At 57.0% G+C, this 25,572-nt stretch overlaps 1 protein-coding gene across 1 annotated transcript in view; it reads left to right on the top strand.

The window, feature by feature from the left end:
• The first annotated feature begins 1,122 nt into the window (after positions 1-1,122).
• Positions 1,123-25,572, top strand: part of BCOR (BCL6 corepressor) — a 115,480-nt gene continuing 91,030 nt past the window's right edge. Inside the window, exon 1 of the mRNA XM_058714627.1 lies at positions 1,123-1,280. The gene's annotated coding sequence lies outside the window, so the exon portion shown is untranslated. The remainder of the gene's footprint in view (positions 1,281-25,572) is intronic.

Raw genomic sequence — 25,572 nt, 5'->3', positions numbered from 1 at the left:
GAGAGAGACAGGGGTGGGGGTGGGGGTCGGGGCAGAGAGAGAGAGAGAGAGGGAGAGAGAATCCCAAGCAGGCTCCATGCTCAATGTGGAGCCCAATGCAGGGCTCGATCCCACAAACCGTGAGATCGTGACCTGACCCGAAACCGAGAGTCAGACGCTTAACCGACTGAGCCACCCAGGTGCCCCAGGAATATTTTCTGTTTTAATCGCATCCTCTTTTGGGCCACCGGCGGGAGGGGGGACAACACAGGGGACCACCAGGCGCAGCTCTGTAAAGGGCAGGTGTGGTCCCACTGACCAGCATCTCAGAGCTATATGGGTTAAGGTAGGTCGTAGAGATGTGACGTCACAGCGGATGAGGGCCGTGACTGAAGCTACCTTCGCAGGACGGTGGTGGTCCTTATGGGGTCTGTGCCTACAACAAGTAACCACTGAGCTGCCAGCCATATGCTTCCCTCAGCCCATCACCACCCGCCTGTGGAAGGGAAGCCCACGAGCCGTGTTTTCCCTAAAATCACTGGCCATCGGTGACCAGGTCAATCACTCATTCAGGGACCCGTTCATCCCACCAATGTTTGAGTGCCTGCTATGCACCAACCCCGATGCCTCCTGCAAAATACAGAGCCCTCCAGGGATCACTAGGCTTTGCAGACGGCTCTGTACTTTTGATTCCAAGGTGAGCACCAGAGCAGAATGTTCAACCACCCTGGACTCTGGGCCAACTGGGCTCGAATTGTCGCTAAGTCATTTAACTAGTTGGGTGACCCTGAGCTAGTTATGGAACTGACCCTTCTCTGTGCCTCAGTTTCTTGGGCTGCAAAGTTGGAGAGTTTCTGAAATTCTCAGCACAAAGCAGAAGTGGGAGCTACTTATTAATTATTTAACGCACTTCTCTCTCCACCCCACCCCAGCTCTGTTCGGTGCCACAGCCCACCGCTGGGTGGTATTTCCGAGGCTGGCCAGGCCCTCTGCCGCTGGGCCGTGACCCTGGAAATCGGGTCAGACACTAGTCAAGGCGGCATATGCGTAGGGTGGGGGTGGGGGTGTGTGCTTTCTTTGCGCGCGGCTGCGAGCGTTTCCCCAGGGCCTCCGGCTAGTCTAAAAACTCACTTTGGAGGAGAGGAAGGAGCGTGAAGTGGCTCTTTCGATCTGAGACACCCCCTCCTGGAGAAATCACCCCCTCCCCCCAGCCCAGCGCGGAGTGAAATCTTAGAAGCTGCCGCTGCTGGGTTTGAACGGAATGCCGGAGTCGGTGGAAGCCGGAGCCGGTCCGCCCGAAGGTCAGCGAGTTGTTTTGAGTTCTCGTACCCGGAAGAGGGGGGCAGGGAGGAGAGGACGCCAGGGCCCGAGAGACCCCGCGTCAGAGCAGAAATTGTTTGTGCTCCGGAACAGGCAGCTCAGCGGAAGCCGCGACGGGGGCGGGTCACGTGCGGCGGTGGCGGCGCAGCTGGCGGGGGAGCCAGGCTGGGACAAGGGCCCGGCCGGGCGGGGGTGGCGGTTTTCGCAGCCGAGGGTAGAACCGGCGTGCTAGGGGCGCTGAGAGCGAGCGGCGCCCCGAGCCCGGGGCGAGGGAGGCGCGCGAGTTATGGGGGGTGGCGGGGGTGCTGGTGTGGGAGCCAGGGTGCTCGGAGCTCCGCGTGGTGCGGCACAGGCGGGACGAGGAATTGCTGGGGGGTGGGGTGGGGTGGGGTGGGGTGGGGGTGCGGAAACGGGCCCCCGAGGCCGGAGTGGCGATGGCGGGACCGACGCGGAGACTGCGAGGCCGTCTGCACCCCGAGAATGGAGGCGCGGCTCCTCTCGTCGCCGGCCTTGTTTTCTTCTCGCACGCAAATCCCGGAACGACCGGAACCGCCATCCCCGCCTGCGTCCCAGGGGCGCCCCGTTCCGCGTGCAGGAGGCTGCATCCCGCAAGGCGACTCCGGGCGGGGATCGGCTGAGGCCGTGGCCGGGGAGGGCTGCCGAGGTGGCTCCGCGGAGGGTGGGAGCCGGAGCCGTGGTGCACAAGACACACACGCCTCCCCCTCCCCCGGAAGAGCCGGCGAGCGAAGGCGCGGGCCGTCTCTGGGGGCTCTCTGGGGACTCCCCGGGGCTGTGCGAGCCGTGCGGCGGCCGCAGAGCGGGAGAGGGTGCTGTAGAGAAACCATCGGCCCCACCTTGCAGACAAGAGTGGCCTCATGGCCAGGGGTGAGGAGTCTCACGCTTCCCCCAAAGCGGCGCGCGCTACTCCAGCGTGGGAGGGAAAGGACACAAACTTGGCCACCCGCCAGAGCCCTTGAAGACGCCCGACTTTGGTGTCCTCCCCCCACCCGGTGGCTTGAAATGTATTCCCCGCCGCCGTAGCCCACGAGGTTCAGGTCCGAGGCCTGGAAGAGTGGGGGAGTGTGGTCCGGCCCCGGACGGGAAGCCCACCTACGTTCCTCTCCCGCGCCACGCGAGGAAGGCGCGGAACAGTTGTCTCGCAAAGTTTCCCGCGTCCCCTCTCCCCACCCCACCCCCCAGTCGGGGAAGGGCGGCTTTTCCGGACGTGGGGGCGGGGGAATGGCCTCGGAACGGGGAGTGGCGCTAGCTCCTTTTCCCGAGACCCTGGCGCAGGAGAGGGGCGCGGGCCTCCAGCGTGTTCGCGTCCCCAGAGTGGTGGCGCTTGGCCCGCTGCGACGTCTGCTCGGGGTCGCGGGGCAGCGGGAGCTGGGCAGAGTCTGGGACGACGTGAGACGCCATTTGCATTCCCCCCTCCCTCCTGCAGGTTGGCGGGGGCGGGGGTGTCGCCCGCCGCGGAAGCGTATTCCTGGCAGTGACACTGATTAGATGCTGTGTCGGTACGTGCACAGAATCGGGGTGGGCCTTCACCTCTCCTGTGCGCATACACTTTCTGTTGGAAAAGTTGCAGTCCCCCCCCCCCCCTCCTCCCTTGCTCTCGCCGCGCAGCTGCTGTCTCCAGGGCGGAATTAGGCGAGCACGTTTGCTCAGCCCGAGGGAGAGAGGATCGCGCCGGCGCGGGGAGGCCGCCGGCCCCGGGCCGCGAAAATCCAGCCCTGGCTTTGCGTCGAGCTGCAGAGTGCGGCGCTTACGCGCGCCCGGCCAGCGGAGGCCTGGTTTCCATCTGCCCCTTTTGCCTCCGTGTTAAGTTCGCCGGGGAAAACCCAATGATCCGTGCAGAGCCCCTCGGAGGAGAACCCCCCCCCCCAGCCCGATTCTGACCGATGGAAAAAATGACAGTATAGGTCAGAGCCGGCTGCCCGCGAGTATTAATGCGGCCGCCTCCGCTCCCGGTGCTTGGGGAGGATGGGCGCCTCGCCAGGAAACCGCCGGAGGGGGAGCCACGAGGGCCGCCTGCCCCTTCCCGGGCTAGAAAACGTGGATTCTTAGAGAGACTAGACAAATGGGGTCAGACAGCTGCGGGAACTTAGCCTATCTAAATACAGGTCGTCCATGTATCTTTCAGGCAAGATCAATTTTTTTTTTTTTAACCGAGTACACGTTGAGTCAGTTATAAATACTACGAGAACTGGTTAATCAGTAGATGGGAATGAAAACCTCGCTTTCTGCCTGGTATTAAAACGCAGCGCAGGAGGCGCTGGGCTGAGGACGATGTCTCTTGGCACGGTTCGTGTGTGTCCTTAAGAAGGCGCGGTCCCCTTTGCACTCCACCTTGGAGGACTTTTAATATAACTCTAAAAGGGGATGTATTTTAGTTGTTTCTATTTGGAGGTTGCTTACTCCTCGCAAACGCCTGTCTAGGATTGTTTGTACTTAGATTGCCCTGGGTTTGGGCTTTTAAAGCCCACGTTTTTCACTTGGCTTTTTCTTTTCCTGTGTACGTGCAGCTGGGTACGGGGAAGCTCCCCACCCCCGCCCCCTCCAGCCAGACGTGTGCTGCACCACCTTCAGTCAGTCGCTTGCGCACCACGCGGCCTCGGAAGAGGGGAAATGTGAACTCTCCGGGTGGCGCTCGAGAACTGGAATTCTGACTTAGGGCTGCGGGTGTGTTCCGGGCCGCGGCTTGGGGGCCAGAGGCTGTAAAGGGGAAGCCCCGTGGGTGACCCTGAGGCTTCGGGAGCAGACCTGGAGTCAGCCGCGTCTTTGTCTTCCGCGGGGCTGGCAACCTGGCACGCAGTTCCGATAAGGATCAACCAAGAGCGAGAGCGCACCGCCAGCACATTTCAGTGATTAGGCGAATGCCTGCAGCCACGTTAGCGAAAGGCCATTTGAGTCGTCTTTGAAAAGGTAAAGGCTGTCCCACCTAATGAATTATGAGTGACCTGGGAGAGGCCAGACCCCAGAACGAGTGGCGCTGAGGCCTCCTCAGACCCTTCTCTGCCCCACCTCCTCCCCATCGCACAGGAGACCCCATTTCAAAGGAAATGGGAAGCTCCTTGAAGTTAGAAATCTGACCAAGTCTAATTACATAAATAGTGGCGCATGTATGTGTCCTTAAAATGAGGCCCACCAACAGCCCGGGGAACTAGGCCTACCACATCCCAGCCCTGGACCAGTGTTAAGCTCCCGCTAAAGTACATCCCCAGAGGATGTGGCATTTGCCCAGCACCTCCAAGAACTGGTTTACAGGAGGTGGCTTTGAGCCATCAAAAAAGGGCAGCCTGGAAGAGTCTCCTGGAGGTCCTCTCCACCAATGCTGTTTAACCACGGCCTCGGGGAGAGGGTGGTGGGTAATGGTGCCTGAGCCCTGGCAGAAGCTTCCCATTAATCCAGTCTAAATGAGCCCCATTAAAGCGCACGTCCGTTCCTCCCTACATCCCAACGGCACATGCAGGCCTTTAAGGGAAAGTGTAGTCGAGACGGTTTGAGCCCATTTTGCCTTCTGGCCCTTTTTGTGTGGGCAGCACTGCCCTTTGGTACCTGCCCAAACCCCTGACTCCATATAGGCCTTTGGGGGTCTTTAACCTGGCTGTTTTTCTTACCTGCTCTCTATTCAAAGGTAAGAGAGTACCAAATCATAACAACGGACACATGTATGAGAGACCGCCTTCTAGGTGTTTTATGTATTAACTCATATTATCCCCAAGACAACCCTATGAATTAGATGCTGTTATTGGCCTCCTTCTACAGAAGGAGATCACTGAAGGCCAGAAGCGTTAAGCAGCTGGACCAAAGCAACGCTGTTTAGGATGGGGCAGGGATTGCCCTGAGGGAGGGAGAGCTGTGTTGCTCACCAGTGTTGTGTAGTGAAGGCGAGCCCTTTGGGGGATGTTTCCAAGTGGACTGCCTGAACCCCCTACCTTCCAAAGGAAGAAGTCATGGAGAGAAACAAGAAGGCCCAACATCTGGACCTTATTTTGCAAAAGAAAGTTTTGAGGCTTCATACAGAAGCACGTTATCATGGCTCCGCATTGGAAAAGGGGTCAGAAAAGGCAGTGCAAAGGCCCCTCGCCCCACCTTGCCGCATAGCATCCGGTGGTCACGTCCACCGGAGGTGACTGGGGGCTGGGGACAGCCGATTGCGGAGGAACTCCTTATCACCAAGTGTCAGTGGTCCCGGGAGGCGGAGCTAAACGGACGCTTGTGGGGGCGGCTGGGTCACACGGGTCCCTGGGCTCAGGGTGCATCCCTGGGCTCCTCCCGCAGAACTGGACGGATGTCGATGTCGTAGCCTCCCCTCCTCTTGAGCCGCCAGTCCCGGGCACGGAGCTCCATGGCTGGGGGTTTGGAGAGGTCAGCTTGTCAGTCCCGGTGGGGATGGCTGGTTCTGGATTGTTCACACTCACCCTGCCTCTCGTAAACTCTGGACCCCCTTTCCGGGCGAGAGCGCCCGCGCGCGCGCGCGTGCGCGGGATCCAAGCGCACAGCCGGCCCCCCAGGCCTCTGCCTTCCCTTCCTCCTCCCAGCTAGGGCACGTCAGAAGCCCTTGGCGGTTGTGTGCTGCCCCGGGTGTGGAATCAGGGTGGAGGGGGGCCGAGCTGCCCTCCACTTCCCCAGCGTCAGTGTGCACGCTGCACGCCTGGGGCCCGAGGTGGTCAGGCCTGTGCATCTCCCCTCTACCCCACCCCCTCCCGGCAAGTAGGAGTGTACCCCGCAGGTCTCGCATCGGCCATTGGCCACAGCTTGACGCCTTTGCGCGCCCGGGGGCCGGAGTGGGGGGTGTGGGGGTTGGTTCGTGGTCTGATCCGGCGCTGGGCGATCAGCTCCCCACCTCCTCGAGCCTTTAATTTTAACACGCGGGGACTTACGACCCGCTGCCCTGGCCACTAAGGGGGCCCGCAGAGGGGCAGACCGGCCGCCCTGGCCGCACTTGCGGGCGTTGAGAGCGGGCGTTGAGAGAGCCTGGGCCGGCCGCCGAGCCAAGGGAGGGAGCGCAGCAGCCCGCGCGCCTCAAGGCAGAACACACGCCTTTCCCGGAACCTTGAAACCCAGGGGAGCCGCTGCCATCTTCGCGTGACGAGCAGCGAGACGCCGGTGATTAAGTGTTTCTTTCCGGCTCCCTCCCCGGGTTGCGGCTCTGCTCCTTTCCACAGGGCTGGGAGAATAAAACCTGGGGAAAAAACACAACTGCGCTCTCCGCTCGCACTCCACGTCCCTGCTGATCTCCCAGGGTGCGTCTACCCCAGGCGCCTCGGGCTCCCTACACCTGGCCTCGCCAAGGATCGAGGTCCTGGGCCACATGCCTCAGTTTCCACCGGCCTCGGCCCAAGTCGGAGAGCTTAATGGGGAGGGGGCACACATTACCAAAGTCACGCGACCCTCCCCCTCCGCGTCTCTCTCCTCCCATGGGGATTAAACCTTAACACAGGAATCCCCCACCTACACCAGGGACTAATCCTGCCGCCCCTCCTGGGATTAACTCGGCTCACAGGTCCATAAAACACTTCCGGCGCGGCCAGAGGGTCTGTCTGCAGAAACACTTTAAAATTGTCCTCCCGGGTCTGCAGTCGAAATTGACTCGGTGGAGGCAAGTGAGTAAACAGGAGGCTGTAAGAGCTGAGATCCCTGCGGGTTGCAGGCTGTGGAGGAGCTGCCCCAAATGTGGGCGGTGGGGGCTGCCTCAGCCCCCCCCCCCACCGCCGAGGGTGGCCCAGGACCCCAGTAGATACATCTCACAAAAGGATGCAACATTTACTAAATGACACTAATCTGGAGGAGGGTGGATGCCGGCAGGAGCAGGTGGGTGTCAACTGGGTTCTGGGTTCAGTGAGGAAGACTGGATTCCTAAAATTTATGGGGAGGAGGGGCTCAGTGTCCTTGCCTGGAAAATGGGAACAATAACAGTTCCCCTGCCCTGCTCAGGTGGGCTTCTGAGGACCAAATTGTCACAGCACTTTGTGAAAGGGGCTTGACCCCTCCACTTCACGGGCGATCAGTGTTCAGCCTCTCTTGCCCTAGAAAACACAGCGATTTTGACCATTAGAAAACAAAACAAAGTAAAAATCAGCCCTTCCTCAAATCCATGCAGGAATGTGCAAGATAAAGGGAACCCAAAGGCAACTTAATGCGTTGAACCTCGTTTTCTTTTACATCACTTCAACTTAAGCTTCTGAAGCGGTGGGAGAATCCTTTGGAATGTCCTAAGGAAAATCTCCGTCAAAAATTGAGGGGTTCAACGGAAAGAAAAGGGACCTTCAGATGAGCTCCAAGCGCACTGTAAGGAGAAGAAACCCGGATGAAGAATATAAATTCGAAGTAGCTTTCTAGCCACTTCAGTTAGTCCGGAGAGCAGATGCCATAGACAGCCACCCCACTCCCCCAGGACCCCGGAAGTAGGCCTTGACTCTGGCTGGGTCAGCTAAGTATGAGGTGACGTTGACGTTCAGGGTGGGGACAGTGAAGAAGGACAAGAACATGCTTAAAATGAACATCAGAAGACCTAGGCCTGCCCCCCCACCACGTCCTGAAAGCCCAGAGCTGCTAAAACTGTGTATGGGAGGGGCTCCCCCTGACCTCCTTCCCCACAGATGGACTCACGCAGCGTGACCGGCCCCAGGTGGCGCCCAGGCACGCTGGGGACAGAGGCCCAGGCTGCGCATTCACCCAGCCTAGCAGATTGCAGGCGGGGGCCTCTGGCTGGACCGCCCACCGACCTTCGTCTCCACTCCGTGGCCCTGAGGCCTCGGGGCAGGGTCAGCTCGCCTCCACCCCACTGCCCCTTGTGCCGCGCCCTCCCCTCCCTGGCACCCAGCCCGGATCCCGAGGCCTCCTCCGCCCCGTAGTCCCCGCTCTTCCCCCTCGTGATTCATTTAGCAGCGGTGCAGAAAGCCTGTTTACCTCTGCAGCCCAGGGCGACTCGATCTGCCGTAAAAAGCCCTAACGCCAGCGCCGACCAGTAGGGGGGGATTGTCCTATAGATTATTTCTCCTCCTGTGGTTTTTTTTTTTTTTTTTTTTTTTTTTTTAATGAGAAGGCTCGGTTGGAGAGGGGGTGGGGTGGCGTGTTGCTGCTGTTTTTTAAAACACCGTATTTGAAAGAGAAACAAAAGCCGCACAAAAGCCGTTTAGGAGGTACCAAGGCTGTTTTTGCATATAAAAAGTGCAGCGAATACCAAGGGGCCCCCAGCAGTGATAAACTAAATGGTTGGCCGATTCCGACAATTAGCAGTTAATCTGTTATCTGCGATCTGCAAACAAGTTTTGAGGCTCGAAGGACACCGAATTCCTGTTCCAGTCAGCAGCATGGTTCGTCCTCGGATCTGGTGGGCACCTCCGATGCTCTCGGTTCCTCTGTGAAGCCAGCTTCCGCAAACATATGTTTCTGGGGTTGGAGCACAGACTTGAGCCACAGAAAATTCACTTCGGCAGCCGAGGAGCCTCCGCCTGCATCTCCCCTCGGGCCTGAACTTGTCTGTTTGGTTACGATTTCTCCAGATCGGTTTTTACCCTCCCCCCCCCCCTCCAATTTCGCAGACCTCCTAATTTTGCACGTAGTAGGCCTCCAGCGAATGTGGCATGCGTGCCAGGAACTAAAATGAGGCTCTCGGCCTGGAAGGCGGCGTGGTGCGCGGCCTCGCCTTCGGAATCCCATTACGGTGCCCAGAGCCCCCTGGTCGCCGCAGCCTGTGCGCAGCTTCGCCCTGCGCGGGCCGGGGCGGGCGGGGGAGGCCGGGAGGCACGAAGCGCCTGGAGCCTGCACGATGATAAATATTGCGCAGACAGCCCATAAATAATTTGCATTATGTTCAGCTGACAACGCAGGGCGATTAATTTTAATAGCTACATATTTGCCTGGGCTGCTGCTTTCGTAGGCCCGGTAATGAAAGGCGAGAGGCCGCCCTGGCTCCGTGCTCGCGGTCTCAGAAGGCAGCCGGGAGGTGCGGGAGGGCCCGACGCGGCGTCTCCTCCACGCAGTCCCCCGGGAAGCCCTAGCCCCAGGGCCCCCCCTCCCGCCCTCCACCCCGGGTAGGGATGGGGTGCGCGCGCCCGCCCGAGCACCCCGGGACCCGAGCAACAGGAGCCACCATAATGACACTGCACATTTGCCTGTATGGGGAGAGCCACTTGTGGACCATGAGACCCTCTCCGAGGCGATGCACCCCACCCGGACCAAGTCCGAACGAAGTGAACTCCGGAGGGGATTTCACGTGTTCCAATTTGGTGGCGGTGGGGGGTTGCTGGCGTTGGCCACCGCCAATTCGCCGGTGGGCCCCAGGGCGGCAGAGACTTTTCCGCCCTCCGGACCCGGACAAGGGACAGAACAAAGCCCGGCTGCCCACGCGTCCTCTCCGCGCGCGTCCTGAGTCCTGCCGTCCCGCGCCCCGCGGGAGGCCCCCCCTAAAATGCTTCCCGAGCTCCTCGATTAAAAGGATCGCATACATAAAGGACGGAAGAAAGGGTTTGGTGGAGCTCTTAAAAAGAGGGGGCGGGGAGGGGAGCGCAGGGAGGAAGGACACAGCGCAGCGGCCGCCGCGGTCCCGTGGTGGCCGGGTGCGCGCGTGTGCGTGTCTGTGTGTGCGTTCCGATGACAAAGCCCCGCCGCCGCCAGCAAGCTCCTGGCTGCCTGAGCATTGGTGGGGGAGGGGAGGGGGAGGAGAAGAGCCAGCGCTCGCGTAGGTAGCGGGGAATCGAAGCTTCCCTAGAGAAAGAGTTCATTCATGAGCTGGAGGAGGCCTCCTGGCCGGGCCAGGTGGAGCCTCCTGAAGCCAACACCTGTGTATTTCCCCTTTTGGAAAGCGGGGGGGGGGGGGGGGGGGGGGCGGTGAACGCATCGATCATTTCCATATTTTAATTGCCTTTTGCAAAGGTCATCTCTAATTATGGGTTGCGAGGAGGGTTGGCCAGAGGTCTGTAGCCCTTTATTATCTGTGTGTGTGCGTGCGTGTGTGTATGTGTGTGTGTGTGTGTGTGTGTGTGTCGCCACTGAGACAAAGCATCCAGCTCTTCTCGAAATGCCAATCCGAGGGTGTCCGTGCGCGCCTGCGAAGCGGTCACGACGTGCTGAATCCACGCAGACAGACCAGGCTGCGTGCACAATAAAAGCCGAGCAGGCGGCGAAGGGCCGTGCAGACCCACGGTTTTTCTTTTTAGAAACGGCGGTGCGAAGAGACTTGACAATAATAACACGCAGCAGGATTGAATCAGGGCGGGAATAAGAAAATGCATTTTCGTTTCGAGAACCGCGGACTGTGTTTAACCCGTCCGATCCCCCAAGAGCTTTTTGTTCCCTCGTGGAGTCCCGCGCAGGGACAGGTGCTGGGCACTGAGCAGCTCGGGACTGCCTGATGACGTTCTGGGACAGGCACTTTGTTTTAATATTAATCTCTTTCTTTACTCCAGCATGTTGTCAGTTACAGTGCGGTGGAATCCTGAATGATGCCTGTTTGATGGGAAATGATAACCGGCCAGTTGAAAAGGAGAAAGAAAACGTTGAGGGTTTTTTTTTTTTTTTAACTTTTAAAAGTCTGCATTTCCTTAATTTTCGTCGCTTGCGCAAACCCTTGAGGCAGAAGTCTATTTTAACTTCGTCAGAGAGAGAAGAGCAGTCCAGAAGGTTGTTGGGTGGTCAGGGGGGTTCTTGGGAGGATATTTTAGAGATGAGGTGTTGGTGATCAGTAAAGAGCTATTTGTTGGTCAGGAGTGGGCAGCGGCCACTATGAACTTGACTTTCTCAAAGGATCCTGGCACCTCTGACCCATCATGCTGTTTTTTGGGGGGGAGTCCTGCCTGGCAGAGCCAGGGGCTGGGGTCAGGAGTCTTAGTAGAGAATTGGGGAGTTTCGTACAGGCTCTGCTTCCTGCCTGCTAACCCTCCCCACCCCCCCCCCCCCCCCTCCCCACACACACCTGGCCTCCTGGCCTCACCAGCAGCCAGCTCTGCCCGGAGGAAGGCAGAGCCAGATGACTGGTCCAACCCCCGAGAGACTGCCTGGCTTTCTCCTCCCCTGTAATCAAAACCAGATGCACTTAAGCGCCTTTCATCAGAGGAAGCCCAAAGCCCTTTAACAGGCTTCCATAAAAGCCTTACTAGGGCCTACCAGCCTGCTCAGTGTCTGGGCCCCTGTGCCCATTTTCCAGCTGAGGAAGTCTGGGACTGCAGTCAGGGTCTAGTAAGGGTACCAGGATTCCTGCCAGGTGTGTGGGTGCAGACTCCTTTGACAGGAGAAAACAGACATGGGAGGGAAGCCAGCAGCTAATGCCCTAGGAAGGACATGGTACTTAGACCATCTCGCCTTCAGCCCCCTTATCCCACTGTATTGCCGTGTTTCTGCCTCCCCCACTAGACTCCAAACTCCCCAAGGGCAGAGACTCTTTTATTGATCTTTGCAAGCCCACCTCAGGGCCTGGCACAAAATACATGATCAAAATGTTTGGGACATTAAAAATATATAAATAAATTTAAGGGGCGCCCGGGCGGCTCCGTGGCTTGTGTTCGACTTCGGCTCAGGTCATGATCTCATGGTCCGCGAGTGCGAGCCCCGCGTCAGGCTCTGTGCTGACAGCTCGGAGCCTGGAGCCTGCTTCAGATTCTGTCTCCCTCACTCTCTGCCTCTCCCCTGCTCTCTGTCTCTCTCTCTCAAAAATAAACATTTAGGGGCGCCTGGGTGGCTCAGTCGGTTAAGCGGCCAACTTCGGCTCAGGTCATGATCTCGTGGTCTGTGAGTTCGAGCCCCGCGTCGGGCTCTGTGCTGACAGCTCAGAGCCTGGAGCCTGTTTCAGATTCTGTGTCTCCCTCTCTCTCTGCCCCTCCCCTGTTCATGCTCTGTCTCTCTCTGTCTCAAAAATAAATAAACGTTAAAAAAAAAAACTGTTTAAAAAAATAAACATTTAAAAAATGTTTTTAAATGGGGCACCTGGGAGGCTCAGTTGGTTAAGTGTCCAACTTCGGTTGAGGTCATGATGTCAAGCCCTGAGTCAGGCTCTGTGCTGATAGCTCGGAGCCTGGAGCCTGCGTTGGATCCTGTGTCTCCCTCTCTCTCTGCCCCTCCCCCACTTGTGCTCTGTCTCTCTCCATCTCTCAAAAAATATATAATAAAAAAACCCAACATTAAAAAAAAATGTTTGGGAGGTTGGGATGCCTGGCTGGCTCAGTTGGTAAAGCACGTGACTCTTGATCCTGAGTTCCAGCCCGTGTTGTTGGATGTAGACTTTACTTTAAAAAATGTTTGGGAGGGGCGCCTGGGTGGCTCAGTCGGTGAAGTGTCCGACTTCAACTCAGGTCACGATCTCGCAGTCGGTGAGTTCGAGCCCCGCGTTGGGCTCTGGGCTGATGGCTCAGAGCCTGGAGCCTGCTTCCGGTTCTGTGTCTCCCTCTCTCTCTGCCCCTCCCCCGTTCATGCTCTGTCTCTCTCTGTCTCAAAAATAAATAAGCGTTAAAAAAAAATTAAGAAATGTCTGGGAGATCACAGGTGTGATGGAAACCTTTGGAGCAAGACACATCTGGACTTACGATGGGACCCTCTGCCCCCGCCCCCACCCCCACCCCCACACATACACAGTGCTTGTATAACCTATCTGACCCTCGGTCTCCTTATCTGTGAAATCTGTTTGAGAATGCCTCCATCACAAGATTGGGGAAAGATTAGATGATATAATTGCATGGAAAACACCGGCAAGGTAATAAGAAGATTTTAATAAATGTTGTGCCCTTGTTCTTGAAGGCCTGAGGGAGTTTGGGCTGGTATTATTTGAAGTGTAGGCAGGAAGGTTGGTGCCAGGCCCTAGCTGGACACAGGTTTCGCTGGGCTGGGATTTGGGTCAGAAGACACAATTGGTTCTAACAATGTGTGTTCCAGCGGCCTTGTGAATTGGAGCCAGGGACCCCACAGTCCAGCAGGGGCGGGCAGCCCCCGTGTGAGCGCTGGACTCGGGTTCTGGGGAAGGGGTAGGTCCCAGGCCCGTGGGCTCTCCTGAGCAGGGCTGACTTGTGACTGAGCCCTGGCTGTGCTCCGAGGGTCAGGCCTCCCCAAGATGAGTGAGCGGCTGATAATCCCAGTCGGTGCTGGCTTTCTGTGGTCGGGGGAACTGTCCCTTCTGCCTGACCTCTGCTCCTGTTCCCTGGCTGCTTTGCTTGTTGCGGGGAGGGTGTGGGGGAGGTGGGGGGGTGCCACCGGGAATCCCCATATTCCCCGCCGCAGTTCTCCGCTTTCTACATGGTCGCAACCCCTCCCCAGGACTCATCCTCTGAGCTCAGCACTTCCCCAGGAGGGCAGGCTATGAATTAGGGTCTGTGGGCCGCCGGGCAGCAGGGGCTAGTGAAGGAGGAGGTGCCGAGGGACAGGCCAAAGGGCACTGAATCCCTGGGTGATTCTGTGGCCGTACGGCCTAGCCAGTGTGACAGAATGAAAGTTGGAGACAGAATGAAAGATGTGGAGTTGTGGGGGAAGAAACTGACGCTGACCTCCCTTCCATATTCCATCCCTCCCCATCCCTGATGGGAGAACCTTCGAGAACAGGCGAGAAGAATGTGGGGAGAGAAGAGAATCGATGGGAGAGCAAAGCTAGCCGGGTGGAGGTGCTTGGTCCCTGTCTCCTGCCCGGTGAACTGACTCCCTTGTGCAGCCAGTGTAAGTCCGGAGGGGACAACAAGTAGGGTTCTTTCAGCCACGTCCTTCAGAAAGTGTGAGATCAGATCTGAGAAACAGATGGACCACTGTCCTATAGGGTTTCCATGAAGAACAAGAGGTTACTTAGGTCATAGAAGGTGGAGGATTTGGGTCATGATCAAAAATGTCCTGCCTTCTACGCTTCTATTTTTTTTTAATGTTTATTTATTTATTTTGAGAGAGAGAGAGAGAGAGAGAGAGAGAGAGAGAAAGTGCAAGCAAGGGAGGGGCAGAGAGAGAGAGAGAGAGAGAGAGAGAGAGAGTGAGAATCCCAAGCAGGTTCTGCACAGCCAGGGCAGAGCCTGACTCAGGGCTCGAACTCACGAAGCGTGCGGTCATGACCTCACCTCCATGCTTCCACGCTTAATCCAGCTCACCGTCTTCCATGGCTTTTACAACATGTTATAAAACTGGTTTCCCCTACTTACTATCACAAAAATAAGGGTCATCGCCGTGTCAGCTGCAAGGGAGCTCACTCAGAAGCAACTGAATTCTGCTCGTGCATTCTGTGGGTTCAGAATTGGGTGGAGAGACTCAACAGCAGGGAGCTAGAATCGCCTGGAGGCAGCTGCCGCCCACCCCCGCATGTCTGGCTGCTGGGTGGGACCTCAGCTGTGTCCTACAGCACAAACAGGGGGCTCTCCGTGTGGCCTGGGCTCCCACACAGCATGGCGGCTTATGAACTTGAGGTAACTTAGCGGCAGCTCAGGGCCCCAAGACCAAACCCGCCAGCAAATGGGATGAAAACTGTATCACCTTTTCTGACCCATCCTCAGAAGTCACGTGGCCTCATTTCACCTGTTATTTGACTGGTTACGGCAAGCCCCAAGCCCGTTCGTTCAGATTCAAGGGAAAAGGACTTAGACTCTACCTCTGTTGGGAGGAGTGTGAAAGAATTTATGGCCAGGTTGGGGGTGGGGGGCAGGGTGTGGAGCCATGCCAGGCTTAGCTCTAAACAGAATAGTCTATGTTATAATAGGAACCGGTACTCTCAAGAGGCCGCGGACGTTACACAGGGGGTGGGGGAGGCAGTTAAAATTAGGCCAGGGTAAAAGAAATAGGTCCATAAAGCAAATATGGGATTTATGAAAAATAGACATTATCGAAGGACAGCTCTCTCTGTTGAGCTCGTCGAGTATGGGAAGGACTGAGGAAGAATTGTGTGTTGGGATCAGATGGGTTCTAGACCCTTCGGCACTGAAAGGGAAAGCGGGTAGGGGACAGGACTAGCAATCTGGCTGTCCCCAGCCTTTGCCCTCCATCTGTGGGGGGATCTGTGCTGGCCCTTCATTGCTTCAGACAACATCATTTTTACCATTTGCTTACAAGTCCCCCCCACCCTTCTTTTTCCCCAACATACCGGTATCTTTATGTTGGTACAAAGCTGGAAATGTGGTCTATGCGTTTCCTAAAGTAGGTGCGGAAAAAATAATATATTAGTCTGATAATAAATTACTCTAATACTTAATGTGTGTCCCCTACCCTCAGGTGTGGTTTTAAATATCCAGCATGGAGAACACTGTGACTGAAAGGGGCTGCGTACATCTCTAGGGCCCCAGGTTCCCATTATCTTTGTCTCTAACCCCTGAATGGAGAGTTTGACTTCTAATTTCATGCTAGGGGTTTCACAGGCAACATAATTGTATTTGCCTCTGCCTTTGATCTGCTATTTGATCCGCTATTTCATTGTGGCTCAACTAGGAGACAGAGATAGAAACGCGGTGGAAAAACATGATTTTGTTTTGCTTTGGAATTGGCAGTTATTATTTTCTCTGGCTGTCTTAACGTGACACACCTTCCCTAAATCTGAAATCCAATCATTTTCCCGTTTTTGAAAATCCAAACGGCATGTGCCCCCTCTGGCCTGCTTTCCTTTTTGCTCACGAAGACTTAATTTTCAGCCAGGCTTTGGGGCCGGAGGCTCACGGTTTAGATCCCAATGAAAAAACGAAGTCCCCGGGTTAGTGGAGAAGTCCTGGGTGAACTTCGACCTACCTGCCCCTTTCCTGACCTCACCTCCACCGTCCAGGATATTCCAGGATGTACCAGGATGTACCTGGCTTACTCCAGCCTCCCTTCAGGTGATTTCAGTCTGTGGGGCTGGCTACTTCTCTTTTGGAAACCAAAGAAACCCAGATTCAGCGGGAGCCTTGTAGGTCGGAACCAAGCAGCATTCCGGGAGGCCCCTGAAATAAGCTGGCTTCTCAGGCAGGGCCGCCGCATCCGTTTGTGAGGTTTGTGTATTGCACAAAGGTTCCCCGGCCAAGACAGGGAGTGAGGGCTGGAATTCAGGCCCAGGGCTCCTCACTCACTCCCGTTCTTACGGTCACCAACTGGGCCAGTGGCAGTCTTCCTCGGGGCAGAGGAGAAACAGATTCTCTCTCTGATCAAGAAGAAAAGGGATGGTGACAAAGGGCAGGACAGGGGTCAAAAGGGCATCTTGGGAGCAGAGTGGGACAGCCGAAGGCTGCAGACCAAGCCAGTGTTGACCCAGCAGGTTGGAGCACTAGGGCCCATTTACTCTTTGCTTTGTCACCTCTCATCTGCAGGGTCCAGTGTTCATAAATCACTGGGTCTCTCCTAGGTTTTGTTTGGAGATAAAGAAAGAAAAAAAAAAAGACAGGGGTGTCGCTCTATCTATGTCTTGTTTAGCAGGCAAGGTGGGATTATTTTGGAGGGGGCGTGTTTTCTTTGGTTTTGAATGTGAAGACTTTAAGGGATGTTAACTGCAGGCCTTTATGTACTGGGTGTAGGCGTTTGAGTGTAAGACCCTAACAGGTGGTGCAATAGAATTTGACATCCTAACAAGTTACCTGTGAAAGGAAATTCACACTAATGTGTAATGGATGAGGATCATTTACATTTAAAAGTGGAAGAACGGATGCCTGGCTGGCTCAGTGGGTAGAGCATAGGACTCTTGATCTTGGGGTCATGAGTTGGAGCCTCCACATGGGGTGGAGAGATTATTTAAGAATAATAAAAAATAAAAATATATAAAGTAAATGAAAGTGGAAGATCAGGGTGCCTGGCTGGCTGACTTAGTGGAGCTTGCAACTCTTGATTTCAGGGTCACGAGTTTGAGCCCCATGTTGCGCATAGAGCCTACTTAAAAAAAAAAAAAAAAAAGTGGAAGATCATCCCAATAAAGCAATTAAACAACTCCAGAGAGGGTTTTTTTTCTGGTGTCAGTAATAGGCTGGTAGGGAAAGCCTTTGGAAGCCTTCTAAATTAGCCCTGTAAAGTCTACTCCTGTTCATTTCCATCAACGCTTGGAAAGGTATTTTCACAGGAAGGCCATAAATGGCGTCTCTCTTGACAAGGACAAATTTAGAGGATTTGCTCTTCCTTTTTAACCAGGAATGTATAGTCTGGGAGCCCCAAAACCATTCACCTCCCTCCCCGTTTCCTTCCACACTTTGGGTAATTTGAATTGGGTGTGTTGAAGGAAGATAGTTTCAAAGGACATTAGTTACATCATTGTGACTGAGTCGTTCTCAGACTTTTTATGCTTCCAAGAATGTGTGTTTTTATTTTTTTTTTAATTTTTTTTAACGTTTATTTATTTTTGAGACAGAGAGAGACAGAGCATGAATGGGGGAGGGTCAGAGAGAGGGAGACACAGAATCTGAAACAGGCTCCGGGCTCTGAGCTGTCAGCACAGGGGCCCGATGCGGGGCTCGAACTCACGGACCGCGAGATCGTGACCTGAGCCGAAGTCGGCGCTCAACCGACTGAGCCACCCAGGCGCCCCAATGTGTTTTTAAATTTTTTTTAATTGTAGTTTTTCACAAAGGAATATTTGCCCAATGAAGCCAAATAGTATATAAAGTCTTGGTACAAAACGTTCTGCAGACCCCTCCCTTGTTCTGCTTGTTTCTTCTGGTAGATACCACCATATTTCTAAAAAAAAATGTTTTAATGTTCATTTATTTTTGAGAGAGACAGAGTGTCAGCAGGGGAGGGGCAGACAGAGAAAGAGAGAGAGAGACACAGAATCTGAAGCAGGCTCCAGGCTCTGAGCCATCAGCACAGAACCTTCAGCACAGAGCCCTCAGCACAGAGCCCGGTTATGGGCTAAAACTCGCAAACCATTAAGATCATGACCTGAGCCGAAGTCGGACCCTTTACCGACTGAGCCACCCAGGCGCCCAGATACCACGATATTTCTAATACAAAGATGTGGCCTTCTCTTGAATAATCCATGGTAATTATCATCTGTCGACCCCCTAGTATGGTAGAAGAGGATTTTAATTTTTTAAAACATTTATTTATTTTTGAGGAAGAGAAAAGAGAGAGCACAAGCAGGGGAGGGGCAGAGAGAGAGGGAGACAGGATCCGAAGGCAGCTCTGTGCTGACAGCAGAGAGCTTGATGCAGGGCTTGAACTCAAGAACCATGAGATCATTACCTGAGGAGTCAGGCACTTTTTTTTTTTTTAGAAGTCAGACACTTAACTGACTGAGCCACCCAGGTGTCCCATGATTTTAATTCTTTTAATGTTTATTTATTTATTTATTGGGGGGGAGGGACAGAGAGAGAGGGAGAAAAAGAATCCCAAGCAGGCTGCGAGTTGTCAGTGCAGAGCCGGAGGCTGGGCTCAAACCCCCAAACCATGAGATCAGCCAAAGTCAGACACTTAACCGACAGAGCCACCCAGGTACCCCTGGTAGAGGAGGGGTTTAGTCCTTTGTATCATACTTTAGCTCTCCCACTCTTACGATAGAGCTATATCATAATTTCTCATTAAATTCATATGCAGTGTTTACTTTATGACCACATATATATTGTTTATTGCCCAGACAAATGAACTTCAGTGATTGCTTTTCCTTTCTTGTCCGCTTTTTTTTCCCTGGGGTTAATAATTGCCTCACTTTTTAATTTGCTTAATTTTCTTTGACCTATGACTAATTTTCCCACACTCCCCAACTTCTGTACAAATCATCTTGGGACAGTTTTCTGCACGTTCACCTCCTGGAGACCATCTGCACATAAATAGGGTGATCTTTTTTGTTTTGTGTGTTTTCTTTTAATTCCCATTATCTGTAAGCCTGAAACCTTTCTACAAGTTTCTAATCCTCCATTTAGTTTTATTTTTAAAACCTTTGGGTTTTGATAGAAAATTGCATCATCTCTACCACCCAGCTAATGTCAGGAGCTGATAAATGAATCCGAAGTTTCTGATTCTTGGTATTCTGCTTAGTTTAAATAAACTTTCACCATTTTTCCTAAACATCAACCTTTCAGAAGTGATGACTGTTATTCCCTGGAACCCTGGAACTATCCAGTGTTAGTAAATTTTTATCCTTTCCTCTCCTCCCCTCCCAGAACTGGATTCTGTATTTTTAGGAGTAAAAGTTATTTTTAAAATCATTAATTGGCCCTTCCCCAGGCCATTTACTGCAGGATTCATGCCCTTTGTTTACATTCATTTCACGTTACCTTTTATTTGTGTTTAGTTAGTCATTTACAAGTCTGCCTTCCCACCTAGATTGTAAATCACTTGAGGGCCAGGGGATGCCTTTTTTAAAAATTCACTTTTGTACCTTTGCATCCCCCTAGGACCTAACACAGTGCCTTGCCCTTAGCAAGCCCTCCATAAACGCATGTCAAAAAAGTGGACAAATAGAGTGGCAGTCTTCTCCAATCAAGATCCCTTAAAGAGAGGTAACTTTCCAATCTTATCTTGCCCCGAGAGCGACTGAGAAATCTCTTGAACGGTGGGGATCGCGCCGCAGGCTTCGCCCCCGCCCCGCCCCGGCCGGGGAGCTGCCACCGCACGCTGCGGTCGGGGACAGCAGCCCAAGTTCGGCGGGAGAGGTGACAACGTGTTGACCGTTGCCGGAGTCCGGGAACCAGAGGTCGTTTCTCGGGATTAAAATCCGCTCGGGCGGCGCGGCGAGGGGCGACTCCAGACTGCGCCTTAAGCAGGGGCGGCCGCCCGGGGCCGGGGGTCGGCAGTGCCCCGCCGCGCGGAGGGGGCTCCGGAAGGAGCGGGCGCGGCGCCCCGCGCGCCACCCCCCACCACCCCCGGCTGCCCGGGAACGCCCGCGCGGCCGCCTCCGCCGGGCCTGCGGCTCTGCAGTCCCACCGCCGGGGGCAGCGCCGCCCGCGCCGCCCGGGCTAAGATGGCGGCCGGCGAGCAGCCTCGCGGGCCGCCGGCGCCGGGGGTGGCGGGGGAGGCGGGCGGCGCCCCCCACCCCACCACGGGAGTCCGTGCGGGCGGCTGTGTCCCCCCCCCGGGGCGGGCGGGGGGGGGGAGGCCGCTCCTCCGTGGCCCGCTGGGACCCCCGAGGACCCGGTCCTGCGACTTCCCCAGACAGGCACCCTGCCAGGCGCTCTACCTGGACGGGCCCTAAAGGGATATTTTGTCACCCAACTCCCCCAGGCTCCGGTTCCGAGGAGGTAGGGCTAGGCCCTGGCCGAAATAAGGACCGTGAGGATGGCTGTTGGAGTAGACGTGGTGGGCAGAGGACCGGCAGGTACCAGTAGGTGCAGGCCTCACCGCCCCCCCCAACCCCCCGCCAGAAGACAGTCCCACCCACCCCGTCACTCCTGCCTTGGCAGATCGTCCAGTAAGCCTTGGAACACCTTTGGGGCACGATGACGTAACTCCAGTGACCGCAGGTAGGGGCTCGTGCCCGGGGAAGACACAAGGCCCAGAGCTCTTGAAATCAGAATTCTCTTGGGAAATCTGGTACATCCGGTTATGAGATCCGTAATGGTACCTAGTAAAAGACTACAAAACGTGTACCGCTCATCACATGGGCTCTGATATCGGTATGCGCACAGCGTAGGCTGCCTTCTTCCTAGGACACTCCAAAACCTGAGGTCCAATTTACCAGAAATGGCAGTGATGAATGCGGTGCATTCTGAGTGATCTCGCCTCCGGCTCAGGTTGGGAGGTCACAAGGGCTCCCCTAGGGAGCAGCCGATGCAGGTAAAATCACAAATGGTGGCAACAGAGGAGTACCTGGAAAAGCTAGCCCTTGTCCTTTGTAAACTTCACGGCTGGCCCCTCCCACCAGTTCAAGGTTCCATCCAAAGTTTGCATGTTGCTTATCAGCTCAGCGTGAGAGGCTGAATGAGAACTTTTTTGGTTTTGTTTTGGTGAAATAAACTCGTTCTGCGTAACATTTGCACAGGCTTGTTATTCTTCTGGAGAACACTTCCTCCACCCGCCTAAGCTACAACCACACCAGCCTTTCCTTCCTTCTGCGGCCCCTCTTTTAATTACCTCTCTTGCCCCAGTTTAGGCAGCTCCCTGCGCTTTGTTCAAGTACAGCAATAAACCCAACACCGGACCTAGCCGTCCCTGGTCCTGACCTTCCCTCTAGCGGGCCTGGAGCCTGGAGGAGTATCCTGACTCTCCCCAGCCCATCGGGGCCAAGAACGCTGCATGTTGTGTTTATGTGCATTTTCTCCCCTCTGCACACTCGTTGGTACGTTTTAGACATGATGCTTTACCAAAAAATAAATCGTATACAAGAAAAAATTCAAAGCGGCCCTTTGAAGCCCGGCCTCCAGGAACTGAGGGTCCATCCTGCCACCAAGCCAACCATCCGCTTTCTAAATTGTAGTCGGCACCAAAGGGTTACTGCTGACCATGTGCCCACCGAATTCCTCTAGTAACACCAGCACGGGTGGCCCCGGCGCACCCACCTCCGGCCCTGTCCAGCCCTGCGACCCTCCGGGAAGGCGCGGTAACCATAAAAGGCACGATAGGCGGCCCACGGAGCAGGTTCGGTGAAGGCTCCCTACAGACCACCGCCTGGAGCGGCAGGCCCCATCTGCAGTGCAGCTGAACGAGTTAAGCTGCCCCAAGCGGGAGCGGTCTGGGTGGGGCCTGGATGAGAAAGAACCAGCGGCGGCTGGGGGCAACCTCGGTCTCAGGATCCCCCAGTTACAGAACCTGGTGGATCTGACTCTCCGCTTTCCAAGGGCTGTGTGAGGCCCGGAAGACCCCCGTCAGGGGTTGGGAAGGGGCCTCGGAGCCAGGCCCGGTGTGAAGCTGCGCTGGGGACCTTGGAGTTGCAGGGGGACGCCCCCTCAAGGTGCCCCCCGGGGCGGGTAAGGCGCTTCTGTGCCGAACTAGCAGGGAGGAGCTGCAGCACGCGTCCCTCAAGCTCCTGAGGCCGAAAGGAGTCCACGATGCGGGCAGGCAAAGGAGGCGAGGCTCTTGGTGCGGAGAGGTTACTCGCCATCTCCAGGACAGCCAGCCCCCGCCGAGCCACCCCTGCCGTCCGCCCTCGGGCACCGGCCAGAACCTGGGCTGCGTGTGCCACCGCTCTAGGACCGCCAGGCTCAGCCCAACTCGACCCCGCCTCAGCCTCACAAAGGCCGCGTGGGGCTGGCAGACGAGGACCGGCCACGACTCTCAGATCTTTAATTATGCCCCTACCCTTCCCCCTACCCCATCGCCGGCTTCCAGCCCTTTAATCAATTTCACGATATTAAATATTAATTTCCCGCCAGCCAGGCTTTCTCAGAGGAGGGGGAAGGGACCGGCAGGGCAGCTCTGAGGGAGGGATGGCTTTGTAGGGTGTGACCCGGGTGGTAGGGCGCAGAGGACGCGCGGGCTCCTAAGTGACCTGCGCCGGGAACTCGGTCTGCGCTTTGCGGCTGGAGAACTTGGAGAGTAATGCAGACCTCCAAGAGGGGCAGCTAGGTGCGCAGGGAGTCCCAGTGCGCTGGGCGACAGCTTTCTGCTCCACACCCCCCGCCCCCAGCCCCAAGTCAGCCTCTCGCGGGCCCGCGGCGCGCAGCGATGATGGATCGCGCCTGGCGGGGGTGATTTGGTGTTGATCGCACATTATCACTGGCAGGTTGGACTGGTTGCTGATGGACGACTTCTAGCGGCGGCAGCAGCAGCGTCTTCAGACACCGTGCGGGGACTCGCTGGCTCTGCGAGGGTCTCTCTTTATCCCCCAACCACACCTCGCCCACTTGCCAGCGTCAGGAGGATCTGAGAGTCCGAGAGGGGTCTTGCGCACCCAAGGCCGCTCGCCCTCGTCCGGGTCCTGGTGTGGGCCGCAGGCCGGACGAGGAGGGGAGCCAGGACGCCTCTCCCACTTCCTCCCATTCCTCCTTTCCTTGCTGCCTGCCCCCCCCCCATTATTTCCTGCTTCCCCATCGAAATCGGGAGGGCCTGGGTCACTCGCCCGGTGGTTTCCCCTCCGCGGGTCCAGGCCGCGGGGGACTGGGGGGGGGGGCGAGTTCCCCCGCCCTGCGGCCCCCGCCCCTCTCTCGGGGCTCGCAGCACCGCGGCGCTGCGGTGCGCCCCTCCTCGCCTCTTTTTCTAAAGTGCCTGCAGATACAAAAGCGGTTTCGTAATGCCTTCCGTCTGCGAGAGCCGGAGGACCTTGGCTGACCTTTCGGAAACTGATTGCAACTGCCTGTTAACAGCCCGTACTGACCGCACCGAGCAGAGCGGAGGACAATCATTTAAGTGACAGACGGCGAGGTGGCCTCGGCTCAGTCGAGCGGCCTGGTTAAGCCCGCCCCGCCCCTCCCCCCCCCCCGAGTCCCCCCGCCAGCCCCGGGCGCACTGCGGGCTGTGGCGGGCGTCCGGGCGGGCGGGGAGGGCGCGCCGCGCGCGCGCGTGAGTGTGTGTGTGTGTGTGTGTGTGTGTGTGCGCGCCCGCGATTACCGGTCGACGGGTTAACCCTTCGCCGAGCGGCCGGCCCCTTTGAGGCCGGACGCTGCCGGCTTAATCTGCCATCTGCAAAAGAGGAATAAAAGGGCCGCCTCCGCCGACTTTCCCTAATGGATAAACTGTCCCCCCTCAGCGCGACCGGGGCTGCGTCCCCGCTGCTGCCGGGGAAAGATCCCGACCCTCAGCTCTTCCGGCACGTCCCCGGGTCCCCTCCCTGCGCCCCCCTCCTTTCCCCGAACAGCAAGACGCCGACACAGGAACAGCACAGGGACTGCGCGAGGGGTCCAAAGGCTCCGAGAGACTCGCGGTGCAGTGGACGTGGGTGTTCCTGGTGTTTTCTGTTTTGGAAACTGGAGAAAGGTGTAGGGGGGGGGTAGGCCGGCACTAGGAAGACGAGGTGGGGGAGGGGAGGCTGGTGACAGGGCACCTCGGGCTGCGCTCGCTCCCTCTCTCGGGAGAGATCGCCAGCTGCTCTCCAACAGGCAGCGCCCTGAAATCTATTTAAAGAGAGGGAAAGGGGAGGAGAACAAAGGGGGAGGAGGGGGGCGGTGAGCGGAGCCTGGGCGAGAGCGAGCGAGCAGGGAGGATCCGCCGCTCCGCGGGCACATCAAGCGCTCACATCTGTACACTCCGCGATCGATGGGGAGAATGGATAATATTTGTCAGCTGCAGACCTTTCTCTTCCCGGTTCCCGGGGAGGGGAGGGGGCGAGGGAGGGGGAGGGGCGGGCAGGCCAGGCGAGAGAGGCCGCCTCAAGGACAGCGCGCTTCCCCCTGCAGCCACACGGAAACCTAGAGCCATGAAAGCCCGGGGATTTTTCTCTTATTATCATTATTAATTATTTTTTATTATTCCACAGCAGCCAGCGAACGCTCAGCGGCGCCCCTCCCCCGCTCGCCCGCCGCCTCCCTTTGTTGATTCTCAGCTGCGAGCGCGGCGGGCCCGAGCTGCTGCCGCCGCCGCCGCCGCCGCCGCCGCCGCCGCCGCCGCCGCCGAGCACGATCTGCTCTTGCGCCCTCGGTCGCAGCTGCGGCCCAGGAAGCCGGGGCTGCGTCCCCGCCCCCCACCCCCCACGGCGCAGCAGCCCCGGCACCCCCTCCCTGCCGCCCGCCACGAGGCCAGCCCAGCCTCTTCGCTGCTTTTCGCTGCGGCTCCGCGTCCCCAACGCCGAGCAGAGGCGCTGGTTGCTGCCGCCCCAAGCCTCCGGCTGCGCGGGGGCCTTCGCCACCCCTCACCCCCCGGCGGCTACACTCTGATGCCGCCGTCCCCACACATGGTCTTCATTTCGCACACTCGCGGCGTGCTTCCTCTCGGCTCCTCTCCTCGGGGCTTTTCGGAGCGAGGAGGGTGGTTTAGAGGAAGTTAGAAACCCAGCGAGCCCAGGGGAAAGGGGGAAAACCCTGGCTCTGTGTCTGAGCTTCCCAGGCGGAGGGGAGCGCCCCGCGGGGGGTGGGGCAGAGCCTGGGTGCCCTCCCGATCCTTAGATGCGGGAAGGTGAAGTGAGGGGTGGCGGCCGGAGGAGGACAGGGCGCTGGAGAGCGAGTGAGCTCCAGGTTTGCTTTGGCTCGTCCCCATGCCCGATCCTGCCGGCCAGGGCAGAACTGACCCGCCCCCTCGGAACGGCACAGCGGGCCTGGGAGCCGATCGGATTAGCGGTCATCAAATGAGACCAAAGACACCTCAGACTGTCCCCCACCTTCCGCGAGGGAGTTCCCTGGGCCTTTGCCCCCACCCTCCTCCAAGGTGTAAAGCCTATAGCTGACGCCCACAGGCCCGGGGTCTGGGCCCACTCGGGGAGGGGGGGGGGCGGGTGTATGTGCAGAAAGTTCTAGTCGGGGTTTACTTGTGGCTTCGCGCCCCCACCCCCACCCCCGCTGTCCTCCTGCGATTCCGGGCCAGCCTGCGGCGGCGTCCCCGACTGCTCCGCGGTCCTGGGCAGGG

Source organism: Neofelis nebulosa, chromosome X (assembly GCF_028018385.1).
Source record: "Neofelis nebulosa isolate mNeoNeb1 chromosome X, mNeoNeb1.pri, whole genome shotgun sequence".
Lineage (NCBI taxonomy): Eukaryota > Metazoa > Chordata > Mammalia > Carnivora > Felidae > Neofelis > Neofelis nebulosa.
This window is presented reverse-complemented; position numbering and strand designations above follow the sequence as displayed.